This window comes from Rutidosis leptorrhynchoides, chromosome 7 (genome assembly GCF_046630445.1).
Source record: "Rutidosis leptorrhynchoides isolate AG116_Rl617_1_P2 chromosome 7, CSIRO_AGI_Rlap_v1, whole genome shotgun sequence".
Taxonomy (NCBI): Eukaryota; Viridiplantae; Streptophyta; class Magnoliopsida; order Asterales; family Asteraceae; genus Rutidosis; species Rutidosis leptorrhynchoides.
In genome coordinates this window covers 82900192-82923547 of record NC_092339.1, presented here as the reverse complement: position 1 = coordinate 82923547, position 23356 = coordinate 82900192, and the positions used below count along the sequence as shown (strand labels likewise).

The 23356-nt window shown below is 33.0% G+C and overlaps 1 non-coding gene across 1 annotated transcript; it reads left to right on the top strand.

The window, feature by feature from the left end:
* Positions 1-17042: 17042 nt before the first annotated feature.
* On the top strand, positions 17043-17149 carry LOC139860745 (small nucleolar RNA R71). The gene has a single exon (XR_011763368.1). It is a non-coding gene; the product is annotated as a small nucleolar RNA R71 (small nucleolar RNA).
* Positions 17150-23356: the final 6207 nt, after the last annotated feature.

Here is a 23356-nt window from a genome sequence, read left to right as displayed (position 1 = left end):
ACAATCATAGTCGTTTATCAGCTCGACCCACCTACATTGCCTCATGTTCAACTGTTTCTGATCAAAAATATGTTGAAGGCTTTTATGATCAGTAAACACAGTGCATTTAACCCCATATAAGTAGTGTCTCCATATCTTCAACGCAAACACGACTGCTCCCAGTTCTAGATCGTGCGTCGTATAATTCCGCTCGTGAATTTTCAATTGTCGGGATGCGTATGCAATAACTTTCTTTCGTTGCATAAGAACACAACCAAAACCTTGTCGCGAAGCGTCACAATATATTTCAAAATCATCGTTCCCTTCAGGTAACGATAAAATAGGCGCCGTAGTTAACTTCTTCTTCAGTAATTGAAATGCGTTCTCCTGCTCCGAGGTCCATTCGTATTTCTTCCCTTTTTGCGTTAATGCTGTCAACGGCTTAGCTATTCGGGAAAAATCTTGAATGAACCTTCTATAATAACCGGCTAAACCCAAAAATTGGCGTATATGCATTGGTGTTTTAGGAGTCTCCCATTTTTCAATGGCCTCAATTTTAGCTGGATCAACCTGAATTCCTTTGCTACTAACAACGTGGCCAAGAAATTGCACTTCTTTCAACCAGAAAGCACATTTAGAAAATTTAGCATATAGCTGTTCTTTTCTCAACAACTCTAATATCAACCTTAAATGCTGTTTATGCTCTTGCTCACTCTTGGAATAGATAAGAATATCATCAATGAAAACAATAACAAACTTATCTAAATATGGACTACAAACTCGATTCATGAGGTCCATGAATACAGCTGGCGCATTCGTCAATCCAAACGGCATGACCAAAAATTCGTAATGACCATAACGTGTCCGAAAAGCAGTTTTCGGTATATCTTCTTCTTTGACGCGTAGTTGATGATAGCCCGATCTTAGGTCGATTTTCGAATAAACACATGATCCTTGCAGTTGATCAAATAAGTCATCAATTCTCGGTAGTGGATACCGATTCTTGATAGTTAACTTATTTAATTCACGATAATCTATACACATCCTAAAAGATCCATCTTTCTTTTTAACAAATAGAATCGGAGCTCCCCATGGTGAAGTACTTGGTCGTATGAATCCACGATCCAGTAATTCTTTTAACTGACTCTGAAGTTCTTTTAACTCGGATGGTGCAAGTCTATATGGAGCACGGGCAACTGGTGCAGCTCCTGGTACTAAATCTATTTGAAATTCTACAGATCTAAATGGAGGTAATCCCGGCAACTCTTCCGGAAAGACTTCAGGAAAATCTCTTGCCACAGGCACGTCATTAATGCTCTTCACTTTTTCCTTCATTTCGACTTTATTAACATGTGCTAAGATAGCATAGCACCCTTTCTTCAAGCACTTTTGAGCTTTCAAATAACTAATGAGTTTTAGCTTTGAGTTACCCTTCTCTCCATAAATCATTACTGGCATTTTATTCTTACGAGGAATGCGAATTGCCTTCTTGGCGCACACAACTTCAGCTCCTATTTTGGACATCCAGTCCATGCCGACTATTACATCAAAACTTCCTAATTCTACGGGTATCAAATCAATCTTAAATGTTTCTCCGGCTAAATTTATTTTACAATCACGGCAAATTTTATCGGCTTTAATTAGTTTACCATTAGCTAACTCAATCATGTACTTAGCATCTAGAGGTAATGATGAACAATTCAATTTAGCGTGAAAGTCTCTACACACGTAACTTTTATCGGCACCAGTATCAAATATAATAGATGCGGATAAGTTATTAATGGTAAACGTACCCGTAACAAGCTCCGGGTCTTCATACGCCTCTCTAGCATTAATAACAAATGCTCTTCCACGTGCAGATCCGTTATTCTTCTCTGGATTCGGGCACTGACTCTTATAATGACCCTGTTTCCCACACCCATAACAAGTAACAGTGTCCAAGGCAGTTCTATTTGCATTGGTGGCAGGAGTCTTGGTACCGTTTATATTTGTAGCAGGAACCCTACAATCTTCAGCAAGATGACCTTTTCGATTACAATTGTTGCACACCACATTACAATAACCAGAGTGATGTTTGTGGCATCTGTTACATAAAGGATTTCGTCCTTTGTAACCTGAGTTTGAACCGCTACCCGCACCTTGCGTGGTTTCTTGTTTCTTGTTGGATTGTTGATGATTACCTTCCCACTTTCTTTTGTTTCCCGATGTCTTGACATCGGTGTTCTTATCCAGAATAATCTGGTCCATCAACTCGTTCGCCATGGTGATAGCTTCATGAATAGTCTTGGGTTTGGATGCTGTAACATTTGCCTTGACCTTTTTAGGCAAACCGTCTTTGTACAGTTCAATCTTCCGTTCTTCGGTTGGAACCAATTCAGGACATAGCAAAACTAATTCCATGAATCGCTAATTGTAGTTGGTGATTTCAGTACCAACAACCTTCAGGCTTCGTAATTCATCTTCCAACTTCCTAACCTCGTTCCTTGGACAATACTCGTTGATTAACATTGTTTTGAATTCTTCCCAAGGAGTATCATAAGCTACATCTCCTCCTACAGCCTTCACATAATTTTTCCACCACGTGAGTGCACTATCTTGTAAAGTGCACGATGCATACTTGGTCATGTCCTTTTCAACACAACCACTTATTTTAAACACAGTCTCCATCTTTTCTATCCACCGGGTTAAACCGATCGGTCCTTCTGTTCCACTGAATGATGAGGGCTTGCAAGCTTGAAAAGTTTTGTAAGTGCACCCCACACGAGGATTTGGGTTAACTGCAGCACCTCTTGCAGCCTCGACCCATAACATTCTGTCATTCACTCGCTGATTGATGAGTTCCTGGATTTCTTGTTCCGTCATTCGGTTCAATCGCGCCATATTCTTCTATAAGAATGAAAAGAAAATAATTATTCACATGGAATATTATAGATGTAGTGTATATTTACAGTACATTATAGCTTATTAATAATATGAACCAGGTATTATTATAAAAGCATTTTCTTCTTATTAGCGTTTTATAATTATATCTAGGGTAGTACCTACCCGTTAATGTCCATACTTAATAGCTTAGTACAGAATCAATTACTACCATCTAAATAATACTTAACCATGGAAAATTATTGCATTTCACACTTCACTATTTTACATATGCTTATCTTACATCGAACATTAAGCAAACCACACTAATAATATTATACAAAACATTATATGATCCCATGGTTTAATACGTCAGGGCATCGTTTGGTCTATTTTCTAAGACGTTTAGGTTCAATGAATCGCCTAACGCTTATCCTAGCTGTCTGCCTATATTTTGGCTGTGGGACTGAAGAACTGGATGCCGGGATAGAACGAATAGGAATAGCGGGAATAGGGGTGGTAGTGTCTAGTGGAGTTGGTGCCACATCATCCTTACTAAACTCGGGATTTGAATTTTCTAATTCATTAGCCTTTCGTTTCTTTCCTAGTTCGAACTTGTCTTTTGTAATTTCCTGTATTTCTTCCTCGGGTTCACTTTCCTCATCGGGTTCACTTTCCTCCTCGGGTTCACTTTCCGGGTTCTCTATAGTCGGTTCATCCGGAATTTGTGAGTCTTCCCCAAAGATATTATTTTCGTCATCGGATAGGTTAATGACTAGAACACCATCTGAAGATTCTGGTTCGGAGTCGCTGAATGTGATAACAAGTTTTGAGCCCGACATCTATCATACAACAACTAACCCATTAGTACTACATAATATTTACATATAAATTTTAACCAACAATGATAAGCAATGGTTTTTAAATCAGACCCGGCCAAAGTCCAGATTTACTAATGTATCCTAACGACTTATCAGTTAGACACACTAATGCAAACCTGGTTCGCTAAGACCACCGCTCTGATACCACATGTCATAACCCGTCCTTAACCATAAGAACGTGTTAGATAACGTATGATTTCATAGCGAGGTATTGACCTCTATATGCGACATTTTTAAAAGAACAACTGCATATATTTTACATTACAAACCATAATTCTTATTTTTCATACAAGCTTTAGACAATAAAAAGATGATTATCGTTTAGCGATAATCTTAGACTTACAAACTTTACATATGATGATAACAACACGATTTCTAGCATATTTTACAATACAAATCCTCGGATATGCAGTTTTGTTTTTGACACAAATATGCATACTCAAGATCTTGCTTAAATTCAACATGTTGCAGCGGAAGCTTCTAATTATTACCTGAGAATAAACATGTTTAAAACATCAACATAAAGTTGGTGAGATATAGGTTTAATGCCGGCAGCAATATATATATATATAGACCACAAGATTTCATATGTAAACATTTTAATAAAAATATTCTAAGTGGTTGAGCACTTGGTAACCATACTTAACATTTAATCACGTCGCATATTCCCTTTATTATGAAATCTTACTATACCGTACCAAGTGTAGTCACGAAACGAAGTACTGTGCAACCGTTGAATACTGGTCGTCCAGTCCGGTTGGGGTTGTCAGGCCCGATAGATCTATCAACAGGATTCGCGTTTACAATACCGCTATAAATAATAGTTACCAAGCTACAGGGAAGTATGCCAGTGGTACAACTCAACGTAGAATATATTTTTCAGTTACTTGTGTCCATAACGTAAAACATAAAATACATGTATTCTCATCCCGAAATACTTAGAGTTTAAAAGTGGGACTATATACTCACTTTCGTCTTGAAGATATGTAATTTCGACTTGGTCTCCGATTGATATCACGAACCTATCCATATATAATATATCAATACCTTTTCTTTTTAAAAAAATCGTCACATATATATACTTGTTATACTTTTAATACTTTTAATAATTCCTTAGTCCGTAGTTAGCAGCTCGATGTTAGTAATTCAATTTTAATGGTTCATTTTTAGGTGTTTAATAAACCCCCAATGAAATAAATAAAAACCCCCATCGTATATGTATTGGTCGAGATAATCTTGACCCACGGTACCGGTGTTGTCAAATGACGTGTTGCGTACATAAAGTACCGGTGTTGTCAAATGACGTGTTGCGTACAATCATGGGATCTTATGATTAATCTTCTCGTATTGTTTACGGGTGATCCTGAACCATATAAAATTAAATTATGAGTACATATATATAAAATATCATGTTATTTTAAAAAGATGTGATTTATTTAATTTTCTCCAATTATTTTCGTAGCTAAACTAGTCTTAGATATCCGATTTCGTTTTGGTCATAGTTTCTTCGTTACAACTCCGTTTTCGTTGGTTCAACTTGCCACTTCCTTGGATCGAGTCCCTCTTTAAGAATATGAACTGTAAATACCTTAGTTTGTATTCGAAATCACAGGTCAAAGGTCAAACTTTGGTGAAACTTATGAAGTTAATCATTTTTGTTACAAAAATATCATTTAATGACCATTTTTCTAAAAACACTTATACTTTGAATTAAATCATGAAATTTTTATGTGTTAACATATTCATAAGAAATATCATTTTTCCAGAATATAAACCTCCAATTCAAAGTTCAAGATGGTTTTTAATTATCCAACCCCAAACAGCCCCCGGTTGCACTCCGACGTCGTAAAAACAGTTTTTAAGGTGTTCTTTGAAAAACCAAGTTATACCTTGTTAAATTAGCATATATTTATGTTATATTACAGGTCTTGAAGTATTTTAAAAGTTAAGTTAGAAGGATCTATTTAGTTTGCAAACAAGTTTGAAAACATTCAAACTATGTTCTTGTTGTTAAAATTTTATACCACAAAATAAGATAGCTATATATATATGAATCGAATAAGGTTATGAACAAAGTTACTACCTCAAGTTACTTGGACAAGATTGCTGTAAAAGAGAAGTAAAAATCTAGAACCAAAAGAGTGATGGAATTGGATGAAAGATTGGAAGTAAACTTGTGTTCTTGGAAGGATTCTTGAAGTGTTTTTGTAAGGTTTTTCTTATGGTGTTTAAGTGATGTTTTTATGGCTAGATCTTCATGGATACTAGCTGAATGGTTATGGAGTTTCTTAAGAGTGTGTTTTTGGTTAAAGAAATGTGTAGTAAAATGAAAATGGAATGGAGTATAAATGGTGGTGTAAAAGGTGTATAAGTTTGTAATTTTGTGAAAAAATCTTTTAATCATGTGAAATTGTCATACTAGATAACAAAAGTAGTTACCTTATACATAAGGCATTGAACAAGGGCTGGTTGGTGGTGATTTGATGTGTATATACCAATAGTAAATACGTATAGAGGTTAGGTATGATACGAGTACATGTACTCTAGATATACGTATAGAAATTTTGTGAAAAATGGAATGAGAATTCAAATATAGCTATCTTTTGTGAATATACTTATATTGTTTTATGTATTTAAGTCTTTAAAAAGTGATTAAATACATTATATATACGATATATGTATAAACATTATAGGTTATAAGTATTTATATCAAATAACGTTACGTATGGTTATTGTTTTGAAAACTTAAGTTAGTAGGTTCAAAATATACTTATAACTTATTGTTATTAATACAAAATGAGATATTAAAACATCCTTAGATCATGTTAAATATGTATATATACATATATATACACAAACGTATAATTATCATATGTTATATAGTTCGTGATATCATCGGTCAAACTAGACGGTCAAACGTTGTGTAAAACTCATTTCAAAAACATAAGTCTCAACAATTTGGATTGCTTATCATGTTGGTAAGGTTTAATTTATGTAAATATTAATCTTATAAGTATAGAACGATCGAAAAAGTGCGGGTCATTACATATGTTTAAAATAACTTGGTAATTTTCCCACACTTGGCTTTTATTTTTCTTTTCTTTGCCTTTTTATTTTCCTCTATTCCATTCTTAAATGAATTCTAACAGTTTGGTATGTTTCTCAATTTATGTCCTTTCCAAGGTTACAATAATTTCGGTGTTAACACCTAGTTTTATCGTTCATAAATATGTATAAACATGATTTTGAGTTCATTTAATTGAAAATTTTGAAAAATTTTACTAGAATTGGGTAGTCAGTATATAAGACTAAGGCTGTTCTTTGTTATCAGAGAGCACTAGATTCTAATACAACTACTGCGTTACTAGTATTTCTAATGGTAACCTAGTGTATAAAGTAAAAATTTTAAAATTCGAAAGAATTTAACCCCTTCCCACACTTAAGATCTTGCAATGCCCTCATTTGCAAGAAATCAGTAACAATTTAAATTATTGAGGGTGATTAGCGTAGAAAAATGATTAAATTTTACCAAAGTTTCCAAACATATTGGCGTTTGTGTTGAATGATAAATGGTGCACATCATTTGTTCATTCCGTCTTGTTGTTATTTCACATATATTTTGCATCTTGTCGTCAAAATTAGTTGCTTTTGCTGAACTTAATGCCAGTCTTTGAAAATGCGTTGTTTTACCCTGTTGTGTACATAAGATAAACTGCAAACATATATACATATTTTTGAAGTTTGGTATATTACCCCACATTCAAAAATTATTAAAATCTAATAATAAAAGTTAGAAAATTATAAAAACTATTACAATATTAACATAAGTGTTAAATGTAGTAACATTACAAAAATAAATAAAACTAAATAAACTAGGGTTGATACTGATACCAGTAGGTGTTCCATGCATAACCGTATGTGTTATAAAATGCTTCAGCAGGGTTATAAGTAGGATACGGTGGTTGAATCTCTATAGACCAGGGAGGAAATACAGGCGTTGGAGTAGGACTATAGTTTTTACCTATATGTTGGCAATGAGCTATGATTTGGTCTTGATGAACTTGCCAATCTTCAAATGCTCAATGTCTAGCATTTTCATACTCTTGTGAAGCTATAAACCTTTGCATTTCTGTCATTTCATTTCCCCCTCCCACATTACCTGGCTGTTGATTTCTCTCAACCTGTGGATGTCTTCCATTATATCTTACTGCGGCGTTATTTCGCCTCTTCAAAACCTTAGCACCATGATATACATTTAAACCAATTGTATCGTGGGGTTCTGGTTCTTCGATTAATAATCCCCCTGACTTATATCCACATCGAGATACTCAGCAATTAATGTAATAAATATACCACCTCCTATTATACTGTTCGGTCTCATCCCCCTAACCATAGCTGATAAATAATAACCCACACAATAAGGTATACTTACAGCGCTTTGTGGGTCTCGAATACACATGTGGTAAAATAAATCTTGCTCATTTACCTTTTTCTTATTTTTACCTCGTTGTATAATCGAATTGGCTAAAAACCTATGAATTACTCTTAACTCAGCTCTATCTATATCCAAATAAGAGTAATTTCCCCCTTTAAATCGGTGATGGCTAGTCATTTGACTCCATACACCATGCGTATCAAAATATTCATCAATCTGCCTACCATTTAATATCAACCCTCGACAATCGGCAGATGCTAGCTCCTTAGGCGTATATATACGTAAGGCCTGAGCCATGTCTAGTAGAGACATGTGGCGCATCGAACCTCCTAACAAAAATCTAATAAAAGTTCGATCGGTTAAACTAGTTACCCAATCATTTATTTCTATACTACACAATAATTCTTCACACCATACTTTATATACAGGTCTACGCATGTTGAATAATCATACCTAATCGTTAAAAGTAGAATTACCGTACCTCTGTGTAAGTAATTCTCTAATTGGCTCGGCCAATTCTACGGCTTCTAACGGTTCCCATTCTATTACCCTAGGTACTTAAACAGCTTTAGAATGAAGAGTATGCAAGCCCCTTTGGTATTTTGGATAATCTATCCAACGTCTGTCTAATCTCAAGTTTGGGTGCAAATCTTCCACGTGCATATCTGAAAATGTCATAACTGGATGAGGTATATCTTGTTTGTAATAGTTATCAACATCCTGTTGTTCCGCATTCTCAGGAGGAGCAATGCGAGCTTGGGATGAAGATTCACCCCTTTCAGTCTGCAAAACACATCAAACAAAATTTTTGTGCATCCAAATATGCATTAGTGTCAGCAAAATCATCAAGCAAAATAATTACAATGACATGTTCAATTTATATCAAACTTATGCTTATTTTCATATTTTTATCAAATCTACACTTTTTCAAATAAGCATATACGAAAATGTTCTCCAAGTTCATAAGCATTCAACTCAAATAACATGTCAAAATAATCATTATTAGTAACTAAACAAGTTTCAAATGGCATTATCTCTCAAAAATCAAGTTCATGAATTTTAGACTTGAAAAAGTCCACTTTAATTCTCAAAAATCATGTTTAGACTCAAAGTTTGGATCATTTAACTACCTAAATATGTTACACTACTTAATTTAGCAATAATTCATGACAAAAATCGGCCATAACCTGTTTATATCAAAAAGCCCCAAATTGCTCAAGAACACAAACCCTAGATTACTCAAAATTTGAAGTTTAAGGCTTCTAATCATGTTAAATAGCATCAATCTTGGTTATACAAGCACAATACATAAGCAATTTAAGTATAATTACACTAAAAAGCATCAAAATCGAATTGGGTATAAATTTGCTCAAGAACACTAATTTTCAGATTAAATGGTGTTTAGGTGTAGAAATTTACCGTTTTTCTTGAGTAATTCCTTGATAGCATCCTTCTCAACATGATTTTAGTAAAAAATGTGATATTTTTGGTGAAAAATTTCGATTTTGGGAGTGTTTTTTCGGTTTTTTTTCACAGTAAATTGAGTTTGGTTATGTTGGGGACTGGTCTGTTCTTGCGTTATATTTTTTTCTGGAATTTTGATCCTCCGCGAGTCGCGGTGTTTTTCCTCTTCAAACTCCGCGAGTCGCGGAGTTTGTATATTTTTTTTTATAATAACTTAACTTATAAAACAATTAATTAATTAATTTTAAAATTTTGTTTCCCTTGTTATTTAGGACGAGGTCGTTTCGGATCGATGTCCTAGTCCGTCCCTCGACAAAATTTTAAAATTTGTCTATTTAAAACGCGGTTTTAAAAGCAAAGATTTTTGAGTTTTTTTAATGTTTTTGGCATACTTTAATTCAATAAGATTAAAAATAATGATAATAAAAGTTCTCGTCCCTCCCTCTGGTAAAGCAATTTCGGTTCAACGACCTAATCTTCAACTCACGACGAATTTTAAAAATCATATTTTTAACTTAGCGAAATAAAGTAAATTTTTTGTTTTTAAATTCACACCAAACTTAAATTTAAAATGCATAAAATTAAAAATAAATTCACACCAAACGTAAATTATATTTTTGTTTTTATACATACAAACTTATATTAAAAATATTAATTTTTCAAATATTTACAATTTTAAATATATTGATTTAATTTTAATAATTTTACAATATTATTTTAATATTAATTTTAAAAACAAAGTAAAAATAAAATTAAAAATCTTTTTGGCTTTTATCCCACTTTAATCAATCAAATATTATCAAAAATATGCGCCCCTCTTTTCGGTAAAGTAATTTCGGTTCCATGACCTAATTTAACTCATGACGAGTTTTTGAAATATTTTGGGTTGATTGATTAAAGATATTTATACCTTAAGAATAAACGTTAAATTTCGCAGTGATGTAATAAATTTTTGTATGATATCAACAATTTCGGTCGCAAGACCTAATTTCATCGAATACCAATTTAATACTTTATAGCGAACAAATTAGCGTTTATTATCAAAAGGTTAAAACTAAAAATAAAAATAAAAAATAAAAACTGTACAAACTTACCTGTGAAATAGATTTCTTAGTGATATGCTCTAGCCCACTCATAAGATAGTCGGACTAATTGATTTTCCATGGCTACATAGGCGTAACCTCGAGCATTTAATGTTTTTTCTTCTAAACATATGAACGGTCCATCTCTGCATAAAGTAACAAATTCGGTATTTGAATAGGTTTGATTATTTGAACATTTACCTTCGTGTGACCATTTTCCGCATTTGTGACATTTTTCAAGGTGTCGTGCTCTTCTTTTTGCTGCGGATTTTAATTTTCCTTTACCAAATTGTAACTTATTATCTTCGCATCTGGATTCTTTTCTTACTCCGTCCAATTTACCTCTGATTAATGATACTATTTCACTTGGAAGTGTGTCATTATTACGTTTAGTGATCAAAGCGTGTAGCATTAGACCATGGTTCAGTTCACAGGAAGTCTTCATTTCGTAAAAACCTAAAAAAAATAAAAATTCAGAATGGGGGGAGAAGACTAGTTCTTTAGTGTCTGCTAGGGAAAGACCATTCGGGTTCTATTTTCGAGAACTACACGAAAACAGAAAATCTAACTCTAACAGAAATACATAAACCTCCCTACACTTAGTTGAAATTGTGATTAACATTATTTTCAATTGAATCATCAACAACTTGTATATCTTTGACTTTTACTTCAATCCATTTGTTGATTTCCTCCGTAACTTTCACAAATTCAACTAACATCGCCTTTTCTTTTGGCGATAAATTGGATACTAATCGGTTACATTACTTAAAGTTTTCCTTAATCTTAGCATCGTGAATCCGTTTATAAAGTGTCTTCGTTGAACTGTTAAAAATGGGTTCATCTAATTTCGTATCATCAACGACATTCTTTGTGATTGGATCATCATTAAGTGTTTCTTCATCTTCCCCACACTTATGCATTTTTATTGGTCTAACAGTTTTGGTTGGTGGAGATCTAAACTTTCGGTTCACAAAGGTGCTCGATGTATCACCATCCCTAAGTGTCATTCTACCTTCTCTTACATCAATGAATGCCTCGGTGGTTGCTAAAAATGGGTGACCTAGAATTAGAGGAATATCAAGGTTTTCCTCCATATTAATCACTATGAAGTTTGCAACAAAGGTCAAACTTCCCACGTTAACAAGTAAATTATTTGCTATTCCAACCGGGTGTTTAATGGTTTGGTCAAATGATTGAACACCTATTTTGGTTGGTTTTAATTTACCCATGCCTAATCTTTTGTATAAGGAAAGAGGCATAATATTTGCATTTGCTCATAAATCTGCGAGTCCATTATATACAGCACCATCATTAAACAAGCAAGAAATGATAAATTCACCCGGGTCTCCTGCTTTAGTAAGTCGAGTTGGTTTGTAAACCTTTTTCGGGTGTTCTTTTCTTGGTTCTTTCACTTCTATTTGAACTTCTTGTTCACATTTTTCTTCGTTTCTTGGAATGGGAGGTTTGTATAAGAATTCTTCTTCATCACTCAAATTTGACTCCTCCCTATTTTCCAATTTTGATTTTCCATATGTTGTTGATAACATATTTATGTTTTCATTTTGAAGGTTTTCTTGGGTGGTGAAATTATGATTAACTTCATTGTCAACTTCCATCGGACCATGTATGTAATGTTTAACTCTGTGACCATTAACTTTAAATTCAATCCCATTTGAATTTATTAATTCTACTGTTCCGTATGGGAAAACTCTTTTGACTATGAATGGTCCAGACCATCTTGATTTCAATTTTCCAGAAAATAGCTTGAATCGTGAATTGAAAAGAAGAACTCTGTCTCCTTCTTTAAATTCTTTTGAACTTCTGATTCTTTTATCATGCCATTTCTTTGTTCTTTCTTTATAGATTAACGAATTTTCGTATGCTTCATGTCTTAATTCTTCTAATTCGTTTAATTGACTTAACCGTAGACGTTCAGCTTCATGTAAATCAAGATTACATGTCTTCAAAGCCCAAAATGCTTTGTGTTCAATTTCTACTGGAAGATGACATGCGTTTCCATAAACGAGTTTAAAAAGTGTGGTTCCAATTGGAGTTTTGTAGGCTGTTCTAAAAGCCCAGAGTGCATCCTCTAATTTTATGGACCATTCCTTCAGATTTGATCCTACGGTTTTCTCTAGAATACGTTTTAATGCTCGGTTGGTATTTTCAACTTGTCCACTTGTTTGTGGATGATATGCGGTGGAGATTTTATGAGTTACTCCTTATCTTTTGAGAACTTTCTCAAGTTGATTATTACATAAATGAGTTCCCCGATCACTTATTAAAGCTTTCGGTGTTCCAAACCTTGCAAAAAGACGTTTTAAAAAGTTGACTACAACTCGTGCATCGTTAGTTGGGAGAGCTTGTGCTTCTGCCCATTTAGATACATAATCAATGGCTACGAGAATATAGAGATTATTATGAGATTTTGGAAATGGACCCATAAATTCAATACCCCAAATGTCAAATACTTCCAATACTTGAATGACATTTTGTGGCATTTCATCACGTTGACTTATTTTTCTGGCCCTTTGACAAGCATCACAGGATTTGCAAAGAAGGTGTGCGTCTTTGTAAATTGTAGGCCAATAGAATCCAGCATCATAAACTTTTCTTGCTGTGAGTTGAGGCCCATAATGCCCTCCTGTTGGTCCTGTGTGACAATGGTTTAAGATTTTACTAGCTTCATCTCCGAATACACATCGGCGTATTATTCCATCGGGACAACTTTTAAAGAAATGTGGATCTTCCCAGAAATAGTGTTTTATATCACTAAATAATTTCTTTCGTTTTTGGTACGACAATCCTTTTTCAAGGAATCCACATACTAAGTGGTTTGCATAGTCTGCAAACTATGGAATTTCATTATAATCTATCTTCAATAGATATTCATCAGGAAAGTTGTCTTGTATGGCCGATTCATTTAGAACTTCTAATTCGGGATTTTTAAGACGAGAAAGATGATCAGCGGCGAGATTTTCTACTCCCTTTTTATCTCGGATTTCAATATCAAACTCTTGTAAGAGTAAGATCCAACGGATTAATCTTGGTTTAGCATCTTGTTTCGAAAATAGGTATCTAAGAGCAGAATGGTCGGTATAGACCACCGTTTTTGCTAGAACGAGATATGAACGAAATTAGTCAAAAGCAAAGACAATAGCAAGGAGTTCTTTTTCAGTAGTTGTGCAATTTGTTTGTGCTCCTTGTAACGTCTTACTAGCGTAATAAATAGGTTGAAATCGTTTTTCAATCCTTTGTCCTAAAACGGCTCCCATTGCAAAATCACTTGCATCGCACATTAGTTCAAACGGTAGATTCCAATTTGGTGTTATCATGATCGGCGCATTAGTGAGTTTATCTTTAAGAATATTAAAAGATTTGATACATTCATCTGAAAAGATGAATGGAGCATCCTTTTCTAGGAGTTTATTCATAGGAGTGGCAATTTTTGAAAAATCTTTTATGAAACGTCAGTAAAAACCGGCATGCCCTAGAAAACTCCTAACTCCTCTAACATTGGTGGGATGTGGAAGTTTACCGATTACATCTACTTTAGCTCTGTCCACTTCAATTCCTTCCTTTGAGATTTTATGACCAAGAACGATGCCTTCTTTAACCATGAAATGGCATTTCTCCCAATTAAGAACTAGATTTGATTGTTCGTATCTAATAAGCATTCGTTCTAGATTAACTAGACATGATTCAAATGTATCACCGAAGACTGAAAAGTCATCCATGAAAACTTCCATGCATTCTTCTATCATGTCGTGAAAAATCGCCATCATGCACCTTTGAAAGGTTGCAGGGGCATTGCAAAGTCCAAATGGCATGCGTTTGTAAGCAAAAGTACCATAAGGGCACGTGAACGTGGTTTTCTCTTGGTCCTCGGGTGCTATTGGAATTTGAAAATATCCGGAAAAACCATCAAGAAAACAATAGTAACTATTTCCGGCTAATCTTTCCAACATTTGATCAATAAAAGGTAAGGGAAAGTGATCTTTTCTGGTGGCGTCATTTAATTTTCTATAATCAATACATACACGCCATCCTGTTACAGTCCTAGTAGGAATAAGCTCATTTTTCTCATTTGTGATAACAGTCATGCCACCCTTCTTAGGTACGCATTGAACTGGGCTTACCCATGGACTATCAGAAATTGGATAAATTAAACCTGCATCTAGCAGTTTAATAATTTCTTTTTTAACTACATCTTGCATATTAGGATTTAGTCTTCGTTGGCGTTGCACATACGTTTTATGACCTTCTTCCATAAGGATTTTATGTGTGCAATACGAAGGACTTATTCCTTTAATATCATGAATTTTCCATGCAATAGCTGGTTTATGAGCTTTCAACACAGAAATGAGTTGTGATTTTTCATTTTCAGTAAGAGAAGACGATATTATTACAGGTAATTCAGATTCACCATGTAAATAAGCGTATTCCAAATGGTTTGGAAGTGGCTTTAACTCTAATGTCGGAGGTTCTTCTATCGATGATTTATATCGATATCTGTCTTCTTCTTTTAGCATTTGAATTTCTTCTGTTGTTGGTTCATATCCATTAGCTATTAGTGTAGCTAACATTTCAGTTTTATCAATTGGTTCAGTTCCTTCTCCTAAAGAACATTCTCCTGTTCCTTGTAATTTTGGAAATTCTTCTAACAATTCTGCATGTGAATCTATAGTTTGAATATAATAGCATGTATCATCTGTAGATTGCAGTTGTTGCATTGCTCTATCAACTGAAAAGGTAACACTCTCATCCTCTATACTTAGGGTCAGTTTCTTACTAAACACGTCTATCATTGCTTTAGCCTTGTTTAAGAATGGTCTTCCTAATATGAGAGGAACTTGAGAATCTTTTTCCATGTCCAGAACAACAAAATCTACTGGAAATACTAAAGTACCAACTTTAACTAGCATGTTCTCCATTATTCCTCTAGGATATTTTATTGATCGATCGGCTAGTTGTATGCTTATTCTTGTTGGTTTTAATTCTCCAAGGTCTAGTTTAGTGTATAGTGAATACGGCATTAAATTTATACTAGCACCTAAATTTGCCAATGATTCTATTGAACTAAGACTACCCAGAAAACATGGAATTGTGAAACTTCCTGGATCAGATAGTTTTTCTGGTATCTTATTCAACAGCACTGCTGAACAATTAGCATTCATAGTAACGACCGAGAGTTCTTCCATTTTGTTTCTATTTGAGATTAGATCTTTCAGAAATTTAGCATATCTAGGCATTCCTGAAATCACATCAATGAAAGGAAGATTTACATTTATCTGTTTAAACATATCCAAGAATTTGGATTGCTCGGCTTCAAGTTTCTCTTTCTTCATTTTACTCGGGTAAGGAAGTGGTGGTTGGTATGGTTTAACATAAGGTTTAACTTTAACTGTGTTATCTTCATTAACCTTTTCAACTACCGGTTCTTTTTCCTTATCTTGTTCAGGTTGTGGTTCTTGTGGAGTAGGAATAGCTTCATCAGAAGTTACAGGTATTTCAGGTGGTTTAAGTGTAATACCACTTCTTGTGGTAATGGCTTTAGCTGTTTCATTCCGGGGTTAGCATTTGTATCACTAGGTAGACTTCCCGGTTTTCTTTCACCTATTAACCTTGCTAGGTTACTTACTTCTTGTTCCAAATTTTGAATAGAAGCTTGTTGATTTCTAAATGCTTGAGCATTTTGTTCATTGGTTTGTTTCTGAGATGTGAAAAACTGCGTTTGAGTTTCAACTAGCTTCGTCATCATATCTTCTAAATTCGGCTTTTTATCATCGGTTTGTTGTGGTGGTTTGTTTTGAAAATTAGGTCTTTGCTGATTGTAAGTATTATTGGATACTTGTTGATTGCTAGGACCTTGTTGGTTGTTGTATGGAACATTTTGGTTATAATTCTGGTTTTGATTGTAAATCGGTCTTGGCGGTTGATAATTATTCTGATAATTATTTCCAGGCCTTTGGTTTAGATTGTTCCATTGTTAGTTCAATACTGAGACAATCTTTTGTCGAATGTGGTCCTCCACACTGCTCACAACTAATTTGTATTGAGTGTATGTCTTTAGTCATCTTTTCCATTCATCTCTCGACAGCATCTATCTTTGCTGAAATGGAATCTAAGTCATGGCTAGAATCGGCTCTAGCTGCTTTAGATGATCTAACGATATCTTTTTCTTGGTGCCACTCATGTGAGTGGGAAGCAGTGTTATCAATAATTTTATAAGCATCAGTTTCGGTTTTCTTCATAATAGAACCACCAGCTGCTATATCGATGTCTTTCTTTGTAGTGATGTCGCATCCTTGGTAGAATATTTGTACTATTTGACAAGTGTCCAAACCATGTTGCGGACATCCTCTTAATAACTTTCCAAATCTTGTCCATGCCTCATATAGAGTTTCATTTGGTTTCTGTGTGAATGTAACAATTTCTCCTTGAAGTCTTACGGCTTTAGATGCCAGAAAGAATTGTTTAAGAAATTTTTCAACTAAAACGTCCCATGTATCAATCGCCCCTTCAGGTAACGATTCCAACCAATCTTTGGCTTCTCCCTTTAAAGTCCTGGGAAATAACATGAGATATATCTGTTCATCTTCCACTTCTCGGATTTTAAATAGTGTGCAGATTCTATTAAAGGTACGAAGATGTTCATTTGGATCTTCCTTCGGCGCACCACTAAATTGACATTGATTAGTCACCATGTGTAGAATTTGTCCTTTGATTTCATAATCTGGCGCATTAATGTCAGGATGAGTAATTGCGTGACCTTGGCCAGTGCGTTTAGCTCTCATTCGGTCTTCCATACTTAAAGGTTTCAGATTCTCCATAATTGAATTTATTGAATCTGAATCACTAGAGGATTATGATTTAATGGTTCGTTCCTCAACAATCTCTGTTTGAATGCTTGGTGGTTCCGGAGGAAAAATTAATGGTTCAGGATCTATGAATCGTCCCTGAATATTCTCCGGATTCTCAATTGTGAGGTCGGGTTCAAAAAATGGATTATCGTAAATTTGAATTGGAGTACTTGGTCGACTGGATGACGATTCTAAAGAAAAGTCAACGGCGGTAATATTAGCTAGATGTCTTGATCGAGTTACAGGTGGTGAACGTACAAAAGGTGGTGAACGTCTTGCTCGGTGCATTCACTGAATATCCTATTAGTTTTTAAAAGGAAAGAAAAATTATATAAGTTATCCAATTAATAGAATTTTCTGATTTTGCCCACGTTTCGAATAGCCAAAAGATGCAGCAGAGGGGCAGGATTCGTTTGGTCTCAATATAATTGAGTACTGTTTGGCTCCAATAACCCGGTCCACGTACAAATCCAACTATTACTACGAACCATAAAATTTTGATGTCTATTAATTTAACCACTTAAAATAAATTTTCGTAATTTTAAGAAATTTAGATAAGAAGTAGAATAAAATTCTAAGTCCTAAAAACTAGAATGATGAGAAATAAGAAAGAAAAAGAGCGCGTCGAAAAAGGTCGAAAAAGAAAAGGGTTGAAAAATAAAAGGCGTCGAAAAATAAAAAAGAAAAAGAGATACTTATAAAACTTTAAAACACTCGACTAACCCAACCTTATTACTATCACTAACTTAAAATTAAAATTGCAAATTGAGATTACTAATTGGAGTGATAATTGATACATAGGTAAAAGGCGTCGAAAAATAAAAATAAGAAAGTAGTGCGTCAAAACTTAAAAAGGAACTAAAAACTAAAAAAATAAAAGTTGCGTCTAAAAATATTAAAGCTTACAAGAAAAACTATATCCCAAATGGCAATAACTTAAAAAGGCGTCGCAAAATTCTAAAGCACCTAAATCTTAGTCTAAAGAAAAAGCACTTAATGGATTTTACGGCAAAGCCTAAAAATCTAGAAATAAAAATAATAATGGCAAAAACTATAACTTAAAACTAAAAATGAGCGAAAAATACAAAAATTACGCTAAAACAAATAAAAAGGGACAAAATATAAAATACACTAAAAGTTGTAAAAAGTACAATTTTTATAAAAATATTATTTTTATATTATTTATTTTATAAAAGTATTAATTTTATAAACTAATTAAACTTAAAATACAAATTAAATAAATAAAACTAAATTAAATACTAAATTAATTAAATATTTAACCCTAAATACAATTTAATTAATAATAATAAATAATACTCCGTAATTAATGCAGATTAGGGTTTCTGTGTGGCCCGTGTCAGACGGCTCCGCGAGTTGCGGTACACCAGGCAACAAACTCCGCGAGTCGCGGGGTTTGAAATTTCAGATGACAGGCTGGTTTCGTTTGGCAGGTTCTGTAGTTTTTTTTTTTAAATTATATTTTATATATTTTTCTGTTTTATATTTTCTGTTTTAATAATTAAATAAAATATTTATATAAATTATAAAAAAAACTTATGTTTTAAAAACTAAAATAAAAATAGAAATACTTTATAATTTTATAAATAGAAATCTAAAAAAATAAATTTATATATATATATATATTTTTTTCGTTCGGTTTTTTTTAAATAAAAACAAAATATTTAAATAAAACTTATATTTTTATAAAAATAAAGAAACTTTATAAAACTTAAATATTTAATAAACTCTTAAAAATATTTATATTTTTGTTTTCTTTTTATGTTTTCGAATATTTAAAACGTATTTTTACAAAAGCGTATTTTTTATAAAAGTATACTTAAAAATAAAAATCTTTTTTTTATGTGTGGCGTTTCGCTTCGGCGTTCCCCGGCAGCGGCGCCAAAAATACTTGATGTTATGCGAGGTGTATATGAAATAGCTTATATTTTACTAGGAAAAACTATTAAATACGATACAATTTTACACAAGATATTTATTTATTTATAGAATGGATATACTTAAACCTTGCTACAACACTTATAGGCAGTGTACCTAATCGTACAGTAGTGTAGTTTTTAGTAAGTCCGGTTCGTTCCACAGGGAAAAATCTTTAAACAAAGCTTAACGCTATATTAGTTTTAATTTATAAAAATACAAATATATATAAGTAATATTATTATTATAAAGGGGGGTTTTTACCGTTTAATGACCGGTTTGTCGATTTTAAAAACTTTAGTCGCAGTTAAAACCTAATGTAAAATAATAAAAATAAATATAACTTAATTTAAAGCGTAAAGTAAATAACGATAAGGAAATTGCAATAAATAAAAGTGCGATAAAATAAACTTGAGATAATTAAAAAATGCGATAATTAAAAGTGCAATTAAATACAATAACAATAAATAAAAGTGCGATAATTAGAAGTGCAATTAAATATAAAAATAAAGGAATTATGCTTATTTAAACTTCCGTAATCATGATGTTTGACGTGTTGATTTTAGTTTATTCTCATGGGTTAATTGTTCTTTGTCCTGGATTATTTAATATGTCCATACGGATTTGTCCATAATAGTCCATCAGTCATAAATATAAAGAGCGAAAGCCTTCGTCAAATTATTCTTATTCCCGAAGTCAAATATTCCAACTAATTGGGGATTCGAATTGTAACAAGGTTTTAATACTTTTTTAATGAATACACCAGGTTATCGACTGCGTGTAAACCAAGGTTTTACTACTTTGTTAACAATTACACCAATTACCCTTGAATGTAATTCACCCCTGTTTCAACAAGTCTATTAACTATTAATCCAGGTCCGTGTCCGGTAAAATGAATAATTATTGGTATTTATAGATATCCCGCCCACCGTACCCAGTCAAGCGTATGTGGTTATATATAAATACGTCAAATTATAAGTTTATATATTAAATTAACAAGGTATTGTTTAGTTAATATAAAACCCATTAATAGCCCATAGTCTAATTTCCACAAGTGTCGTTCTTTTATCCAAACCCCAATTACGGTACAAAGCCCAATTACCCAATTTTAATATTTTTAGCCCAACATCATGATTACTTCGATTTAAATAAGCATAATAATAACTTAGCTACGAGACATTAAATTAAAAAGGTTGAACATAACTTACAATGATTAAAAATAGTGTAGCGTTACACGGACAGAATTTCGACTTACACCCTTACAACATTCGCTAACATACCCTTATTATTAGGATTTAAAATTAAAATTAAAATTAAAATATAAATTATATATATATATCGTATAATATAGATAGAGAGATTGATATTTTGGATATATAAAACGTCGAATTGCGTTGGCTTTTATAGGCAGTTTCAGAAATTGGGGCTCCGCGAGTCGCGGCCTTTTTGGACTTCAAACTCCGCAACTCGCGGAGTTTGCTTTTACAGCTCACTCCATTTTGGATCTTTGTTTGCCGACGGAATTTAATATATAAATATAATATAAATATATAATTTATATAATTACTTATATATTATATTATATTTATATACATAATTAATTTATAACTTTCGGTCCGTTGCGTCGAGCGTTGAGAGTTGACTCTGGTCCCGGTTCCGGATTTTCGAACGTCCTTGCGTACAATTTAATATCTTGTACTTTGCGTTTTGAATCTTGTACTCTTGTAATTTCGAGACGTTTCTTATCAATAATTGGAACCTCTTTGATTGTATTTTGTACTTTTGAGCTTTTTGGTCGTTTGCGTCTTCAATTCGTCGAATCTGTCTTTTGTCTTCACCTTTTATTATTTAAATGAATATCACTTGTAAATAGAACAATTGCAACTAAAAGCTTGTCTTTCTTGAGAAATAATGCTATGAAATATATGTTCGTTTTTAGCATTATCAGAGACGTTTTTCAAAGACTGCATTCGTTTTTAAAACAAACCATAACCTTTATATTATCGACAAGGTTAAAAGGACACCACCTAGATTATCAGAAATGATAATCTAAAATATCACACTTACACACTACCAATACATATTGGTTTACAATATTAATATGTTACAACAAAGTAAATTTTGAATGCAGTTTTAAATAATATTATACAAGCATGCTGACTCCAAATCTTGTCCATATATTAGCATGCAATAGCGGAAGCTCTTAATAATCACCTGAGAATAAACATGCTTTAAACGTCAACAAAAATGTTGGTGAGTTATAGGTTTAACCTATATATTTATCAAATCATAATAATAGACCACAAGATTTCATATTTCAATATACATCCCATACATAGAGATAAAAATCATTCATATGGTTTGAACACCTGGTAACTGACATTAACAAGATGCATATAAAAATATCCCCATCATTTCAGGACATCCATCGGACATGATATAAAAACTCGAAGTACTACAGCATCCGCTACAACGGATGGGGTTTGTTGGGCCCAATAGATCTATCTTTAGGATTCGCGTCAATTAGTAGACTGGTTTACTAATTCTTAGGTTACCAAGTAAAAGGGGCATATTTGGCTTCGATCATTCAACCATAGAAAGTAGTTTCATGTACTTGTGTCTATTTTGTAAAACATTTATAAAGCTGCATGTATTCTCATCCCAAAAATATTAGATTTTAAAAGTGGGACTATAACTCACTTTCACAGATTTTTACTTCGTCGGGAAGTAAGACTTGGCCACTGGTCTATTCACGAACCTATAAAAAATATGTACATATATATCAAAGTATGTTCAAAATATATTTACAACATTTTTTTAATACGTTTTATTGTTTTAAGTTTATTAAGTCAGCTGTCCTTGTTAGTAACCTACAACTAGTTGTCCATAGTTAGATGTACAGAAATAAAGCAATATATATTATCTCGAATCAATCCACAACCTCATGTATCCAAGCCTCATGCTAGATCACAACTCAAAGTATATAATATTTTGGAATCAACCTCAACCCTGTATAGCTAACTCCAACATTACTGCATATAGAGTGTCTATGGTTGTTCCAAAATATATATATAGATGGGTCGATATGATACGTCAAAACATTGTATTCGTGTCTATGGTATCCCAAGATTACATAATATATTAGAATACGTGTATAATACAATATGAGTTAGCTAGGATATGATTAATATAGATTTGTTACCAATTTTCACGTAGTTACAACAAGCAAAAATATCCAATCTTGTTTTACCCATAACTTCTTCGTTTTAAATCCGTTTTGAGTGTTTCAAGTTGCTATGGTTTCATATTGATCTTAAGTTTATGAACCTAAACATAAAAAGTATAATTTTATAGTCAAAAATACAGGTTACAGGTCATTTTTGTAAAGGTAGTCATTTCAGTCGAAAGAACGACGTCTAGATGACCATTTTGGAAAACATACTTCCACTTTGAGTTTAACCATGATTTTTGGATATAATTTCATGTTCATAAGAAAAATAATTTTCTCAGAAGAACAACTATTAAATCAAAGTTTATCATAGTTTTTAATTAACTAACCCAAAACAGCCCGCGGTGTTACTGTGACGGCGTATATCCGGTTTTACGGTGTTTTTCGTGTTTTCAGGTTTTAAATCATTAATTTACCATACCATATAGATATAGAATATGTGTTTAGATGATTTTAAAAGTCAAGTTAGAAGGATTAAATTTTGTTTGCGAACAAGTTTAGAATTAACTAAACTATGTTCTAGTGATTACAAGTTTAACCCTTCGAATAAGGTAGCTTTATATATATGAATCGAATGATGTTATGAACATCATTACTACCTCAAGTTTTGTGGATAAACCTACTGGAAA